Below are 6,449 nucleotides of genomic sequence, written 5' to 3' on the forward strand. Positions count from 1 at the left end.
TTGCAGTTTTAGCAGTTGAGGTAATTAGGTTGCAGTAACAGTAGTTGCAGTAACTGTAGCTAGTTGCAGTAACAGTAGTTGCAGTAATAGCAGTTGCAGTAACAGTAGTTGCAGTAACAGTAATTGTAGTAACAGTAGTTGCAGTAACAGTAGTTGCAGTCACAGTAGTTGTAGTAACAGTAGTTGCAGCGGTAGTTGCAGTCACAGTAGTTGTAGTAACAGTAGTTGCAGTAACAGTAGTTGCAGTCACAGTAGTTGTAGTAACAGTAGTTGCAGCGGTAGTTGCAGTCACAGTAGTTGTAGTAACAGTAGTTGCAGTCACAGTAGTTGTAGTAACAGTAGTTGCAGTAACAGTAGTTGCAGTCACAGTAGTTGTAGTAACAGTAGTTGCAGCGGTAGTTGCAGTCACAGTAGTTGTAGTAACAGTAGTTGCAGTAACAGTAGTTGCAGTAACAGTAGTTGCAGTCACAGTAGTTGTAGTAACAGTAGTTGCAGCGGTAGTTGCAGTAACAGTAGTTGTAGTAGTTGCCCTCTGTGGACACGCCTCCTGATAAAACTGATGCAGGACAGGTGAACCTCTGACAGGTGACCTGACGCTGCCACAGCAACTGACACACCGCACAGCAGCACAACATGACTGTTTCTGTGGCAACACCATCAACACGCAGACACAAGACACAGAAACAGACACACACACAGACACAGAGACAGAAACAGACACACACACAGACACACACACAAAAACAGACACACACACACACAGACACAGACACAGAGACAGACAGACACACAGACACAGACACAGAAACAGACACACACACACACACACACACACACACACACACACACTGACAGTTAAGGCCTAACTGAACACACACACATGAAAAGATGTAGATCACTCACCGTCCAATAGGAAGCCTCGGACACTGCATTGCTGTTTGTGTGTGTGCGTGCGTGTGTGCGTGCATGTGTGTGTGTGTGTGTGTGTGTGTGTGTGTGTGTGTGTCAGTAGGTTAGCTTCCTAACCTGAGCATGCTAACTAGTAGCTAGCTTCACTGCAGCTTAATGTGTGTGTGTTTCTGTGTGTGCTGTCGGCATCAGCCTCCCTCCAGCCTGTCTGTCCCCCTGTCTGTCCCTCTGTCTCTGTCTGTCCCTCTGTCTGTCCCTCTGTCTCTGTCTGTCCCTCTGTCTGTCCCTCTGTCTCTGTCTGTCTCTGTGTCTCTCTGTTAGCAGTTAGCTCATGTCAGTGTGTGTTTGTGTGTCGATGCTGTTAGCATCTCTGCAGCCTCTGCTGGCGTCATCCTCATCCTCCTCCTCCTCCTCTTCCCAGCATCCTTCAGTGAGACACAGAGCTGAACCAGCTGAGCTCTGTCTCCCTCTGCTGGACACTCATCATCATCATCATCATCATCATCACACCATCATCCTCATGTCTCTGAAGCCCTGACACATCATACTGACCACAGACACTGATAATAATCAGCTGTGTCTCACAGAGTGTCTCAGTCTGTCTCAGGTGGACGTCTTCATCTTCTATCTGCATGTTACTGTTGTTAAAGAGCTTCATCATCATCATCATCTTCATCATCATCATCACCATCATCACCATCTCCATGTCTCATCCCGAGTACACTGAACCGTCTCCGTGTCTCATCCCGAGGACACTGAACCGTCTCCGTGTCTCTTCCCGGGGACACTGAACCGTCTCCGTGTCTCGTCTCCGTGTCTCTTCCCGGGGACACTGAACCGTCTCCGTGTCTCATCCCGAGGACACTGAACCGTCTCCGTGTCTCATCCCGAGGACACTGAACCGTCTCCGTGTCTCTTCCCGGGGACACTGAACCGTCTCCGTGTCTCATCCGAGGACACTGAACCGTCTCCGTGTCTCATCCGAGGACACTGAACCGTCTCCGTGTCTCATCCTGAAGACACTGAACCGTCTCCGTGTCTCATCCCGAGGACACTGAACCGTCTCTGTGTCTCATCCCGAGGACACTGAACCGTCTCCGTGTCTCTTCCCGGGGACACTGAACCGTCTCCGTGTCTCATCCGAGGACACTGAACCGTCTCCGTGTCTCATCCGAGGACACTGAACCGTCTCCGTGTCTCATCCTGAAGACACTGAACCGTCTCTGTGTCTCATCCCGAGGACACTGAACCGTCTCCGTGTCTCATCCTGAAGACACTGAACCGTCTATGTATCTCATCCCGAGGACACTGAACCGTCTCCGTGTCTCATCCTGAGGACACTGAACCGTCTCTGTGTCTCATCCCGAGGACACTGAACCGTCTCCGTGTCTCATCCCGAGGACTGTCTTTAATCTGCTCAGACACAGACATAGTCTCGTCTGTCCTCATCACAGAGGACACCACACTGATACAGACTCAAATCTGACAGAAACTGATCCAGGATCAGAACAGACATTGGAACATTTTAATGAGTCAAACAATAAATATGTAAAAATACTTGTGAATATTAAAATTAATTATTATTATTAATTGTTGTTACTTTAAAACGGTTAAAGTTCAAAAAGCTCTGTCCTTCTTTAATATGACAAAAATTGAAACAACAGTATATTTTAAACTTTAAGAATTTGAATGAACTGTGATTTATTACACTTAATAACTTAATAAAAGATGATCACAGAACATGTGACACACGACAACACGCTCCGTCTGTCTGAAACCAGAGCTAATCAATAAAGGTTTGTATCATCTGAACAAACTGATCTGAAGTCTAAAGTTTATTATTTAATTAATCAAAGCTACTCTTACCTTTCTTGCATTTCACAAAGCACTTAGAAAAAAATTGAACATCCACAACTCCCGTCTCCCTCCAAAGTCCCATCCTCCTCCTCCTGCAACTCCACCTCCCTCCAAAGTCCTACTCCCCCCTCCTCCTGCAACTCCACCTCCCTCCACAGTCCTACTCCCCCCTCCTCCATTACGTCCTCATTAGCTAGATGTAGGCGTTGTCATGGTAACGTTAGATACACGGAAGAGGAGAGTGAGTGTAACGTTACAACCAAGACAGTCAAACGCCACCCTGGAGTGATGACTGATGAGTTTTATAATAAGGTTACAGTGCTAACGTTAGATAGTAGTGTTAACGTCACTAGGAAGTGGAAACACACAAGGAAGATAACGTTAATGTTTCAGAGGCTACGCTACAGTAGGCTAACGTTAGCCGTTAGCAACTGATGCTGTGTTGTCATATAACGTTATATGTTATATTAGAAGCAAACTAAACATAACGTTACCTGTCCTGCACAGTCAAACGCAACCCAGAGTTTTGAATCTGGGGCGCCGTCAGCCTCCATTAGGTGGAGTTGTGTTGCTACCTCCTCTCCCCTTGGATCTCTGCAAGTGATGTGAGGACTCTAAAACTTCACCTGAGCCTCCCTCGGCATATGGGTGAGTAGATAATGGCTGAATTTACATTTTTGGGTGCACTATCCCTTTAAAGTGTTTCTGCTGACAGACAGACAGACAGGCTCTCTGACAGAAAATCGTTAGTTTCTTTTTGATGAATCAGAAAACAAATCAAATATCAAACTTGTCAGTGACACACTGAGTTTAATCTCTTCACTCTGTCTTCACTCTGTATGAAACTGATGTTCAGATCAGATCAGTCTGATCAGCTGTCCAATCAATAATATCCAATGAGGAGGTGTGTCGGTCGGTAAAAGACTCTTCTCGTGTATCCTCACTTCCCTCTCCTCTGAAAGTCTCCTCTCTCCTAGACTCCTCGATTCCTCCGAGTGCATTTAACGTATTGAGACGTCCTACAAGATGTGAGTCTCGATCAATTTCCCAGTCAAGTCATCGATGACAGAGGATGGAGGAGTCGAGGAGGGATATTGGGATGAACCCCCTGTTTAAAATCTTCCTGTCAGTGAACTTCCAGTTTAAAATCTTCCTGTCAGTGAACTTCCTGTTTAAAATCTCCACTCTGAGGACATGAAGACGTGGACAAAGACAGGAGGAGCAAAACACTGTTTCAGATACAATACAACAGACAGACAGACAGACAGACAGACAAAGTGTCGTGTTTTGTTTGTTGGACGATATTCTTGGATTTAATGTGTGTGTCTGTGTGTGTGTGTGTGTTTCCTCTAACAACCCATAATTGTTTCTCCTATCATGATCTCAGGTTTCCATGGAAACAGACGAAAGACAACTGGTGGCTGAATTACTGTGATTACAGAGAGACAGAGAGAGACTGTCTGTCTGTTTCTGTGATTGGTTATCACCCCATTGTACTTCCTGTGATGTGGCTGGAGGTCGTGATCCTGTGATCAGACGTCCATCAGCTCCCCCTTCAAAGTAAAAGTCACAGGAAGTCAAAGTTGGTGTTTTCTGCACCGTTGCTTCATGTACTTCCTCTTTTTATAGATGACTCCACCCACACTGGCTACAGGAGACTGTGGAGGGACTGCTACCACCTGCCAGGTGAAAGTCACATGACATACTGAGATGTTTATCAGGTGGATCTAAAGGCAGCAGACCAGGAACAGGTGGTGATGATGTTTACTGATGTCACACAGCAGGGACAGGAAGCAGATCACAGAGCGGTTCAGCACTCAGCAGAGTCTCTGCACACTGTTCATGGCAGCCCAACAGGTTTGGCAGGCAGACTGAAACCAAGAGGTCGGGCAGGTGAGTGGTAGCGTTAGTCTGACAGCAAACACAGTTCAGTTCAATAACAGGCAACGGCACCGTAGAGGAGCTGCCAGGGGACTTGTCAAGGAGGCAAAAGATCCAGAACCTGGGAAGTCCTCAGTCCAAGCAGAAGAACCTGCAGGGGACAGCAAAAGGGTCAAGACCAGGCGAAGATTCAAGACCAGGCAAAGGATGGAGGCCAAGTGAATGGTGGAGGCCAGGATAAGGGTCGTGTCCAAGGGAAGGGTTGTGTCCAAGGGAAGGGTTGAGGCCAGGATAAGGGTTGTGTCCAAGGGAAGGGTTGTGTCCAAGGGAAGGGTTGAGGCCAGGATAAGGGTTGTGTCCAAGGGAAGGGTTGTGTCCAGGATAAGGGTTGTGTCCAAGGGAAGGGTCGTGTCCAGGGGAAGGGTTGAGGCCAGGATAAGGGTTGTGTCCAAGGGAAGGGTCGTGTCCAGGGGAAGGGTTGAGGCCAGGATAAGGGTTGTGTCCAAGGGAAGGGTCGTGTCCAGGGGAAGGGTCATGTCCAAGGGAAAGGTCGTGTCCAGGGGAAGGGTTGAGGCCAGGATAAGGGTTGTGTCCAAGGGAAGGGTCGTGTCCAGGGGAAGGGTCATGTCCAAGGGAAAGGTCGTGTCCAGGGGAAGGGTTGAGGCCAGGGGAAGGGTCATGTCCAAGGGAAAGGTCGTGTCCAGGGGAAGGGTTGAGGCCAGATGAGGGGTTAAGGTCAGGCAAAGGATTGAGAAGCCAGCAGATGGGAACTCACAGGACACAGCTCACACACTGGCGCATGTGGTGACATGATGAAAATTTCTGGAACCGGGAAACCACAGGTAAGCAGACTGGAAGACTCACACTGTGGGGTCATATTCAGGTTGAAACACCAAGCAGCCTCAGACAAACAGGAAACAAGGACATGGAAGCAGATCTGGTGGTCGGGGGCAGAAGTCTGGTGTGTTTAGGGGGGATCAGATGAAGCAGGCAGGTCAGAGACCGGCAGGATCGACAACAGGAAGTCAGTCCGGCATAAAGTGAGAGTCTTGCATAAGTGGCTAAGAACAATCTGGTAACGAGTGTCTGCGAGGCCGAGGTAAATGTACTGACTGAGGGTGATGAGGAACAGGTGAACCCACACACTCGCAGTAGATTAGCTCTCAAACTTCCTCTACACCTTTCTGTCATGCACCATCAGTGCAGGTCGCAGTGGTACCTGAGGAGATGTCCTGAGACAGGAAGTTCACTTGTAAACAACAACAACAACAACAACAACATAGGTGTGTTTGAAGAACAGTTTAATTAAAACACGTCATGAACAACAGCCAATGATACGTCAGAGCACAAAGGTCATCTCAACACATAGACACTGTCCAATGAGAAGTCAGGACACTAAAAAACATCCAGTCAGAACACCTGGACACACAGCGTGTCCAATCACAGCTTATCATGTTGCTAACAGGTGAGGGGGCGGGGTTTACATCATGTCAAAAATATATTGTTTACAGCAGCATTGTGAAAAACAAACATAAAAACAACACGTCAGACATGAAAGAGGTCAGCTGATGAGGGGCCGGAGTCTGTCCATCAACGCTTCATGTTCCTACAGTCTGCTTCATGTTCTCATGTTCTCTGTGGGTTCTTTCATGTTCCTGCAGTAACAGTCTGCTTCATGTTCTCATGTTCTCTGTGGGTTCTTTCCTGTTCCTGCAGTAACAGTCTGCTTCATGTTCTCTGTGGGTTCTGTCATGTTTCTGCAGTAACAGTCTGCTTCATGTTCTCGTGTTCTCTGTGGGTTC

General features: G+C 47.6%; 1 protein-coding gene across 1 annotated transcript in view; it reads right to left on the reverse strand.

The window, feature by feature from the left end:
- jakmip3 (Janus kinase and microtubule interacting protein 3) overlaps positions 1-1,599 on the reverse strand; it is a 46,622-nt gene extending 45,023 nt beyond the window's left edge. The window contains exon 1 of the mRNA XM_049564393.1: positions 904-1,599. The gene's annotated coding sequence lies outside the window, so the exon portion shown is untranslated. The remainder of the gene's footprint in view (positions 1-903) is intronic.
- Positions 1,600-6,449: the final 4,850 nt, after the last annotated feature.

Source organism: Epinephelus fuscoguttatus, linkage group LG20, assembly GCF_011397635.1.
Source record: "Epinephelus fuscoguttatus linkage group LG20, E.fuscoguttatus.final_Chr_v1".
Lineage (NCBI taxonomy): Eukaryota > Metazoa > Chordata > Actinopteri > Perciformes > Serranidae > Epinephelus > Epinephelus fuscoguttatus.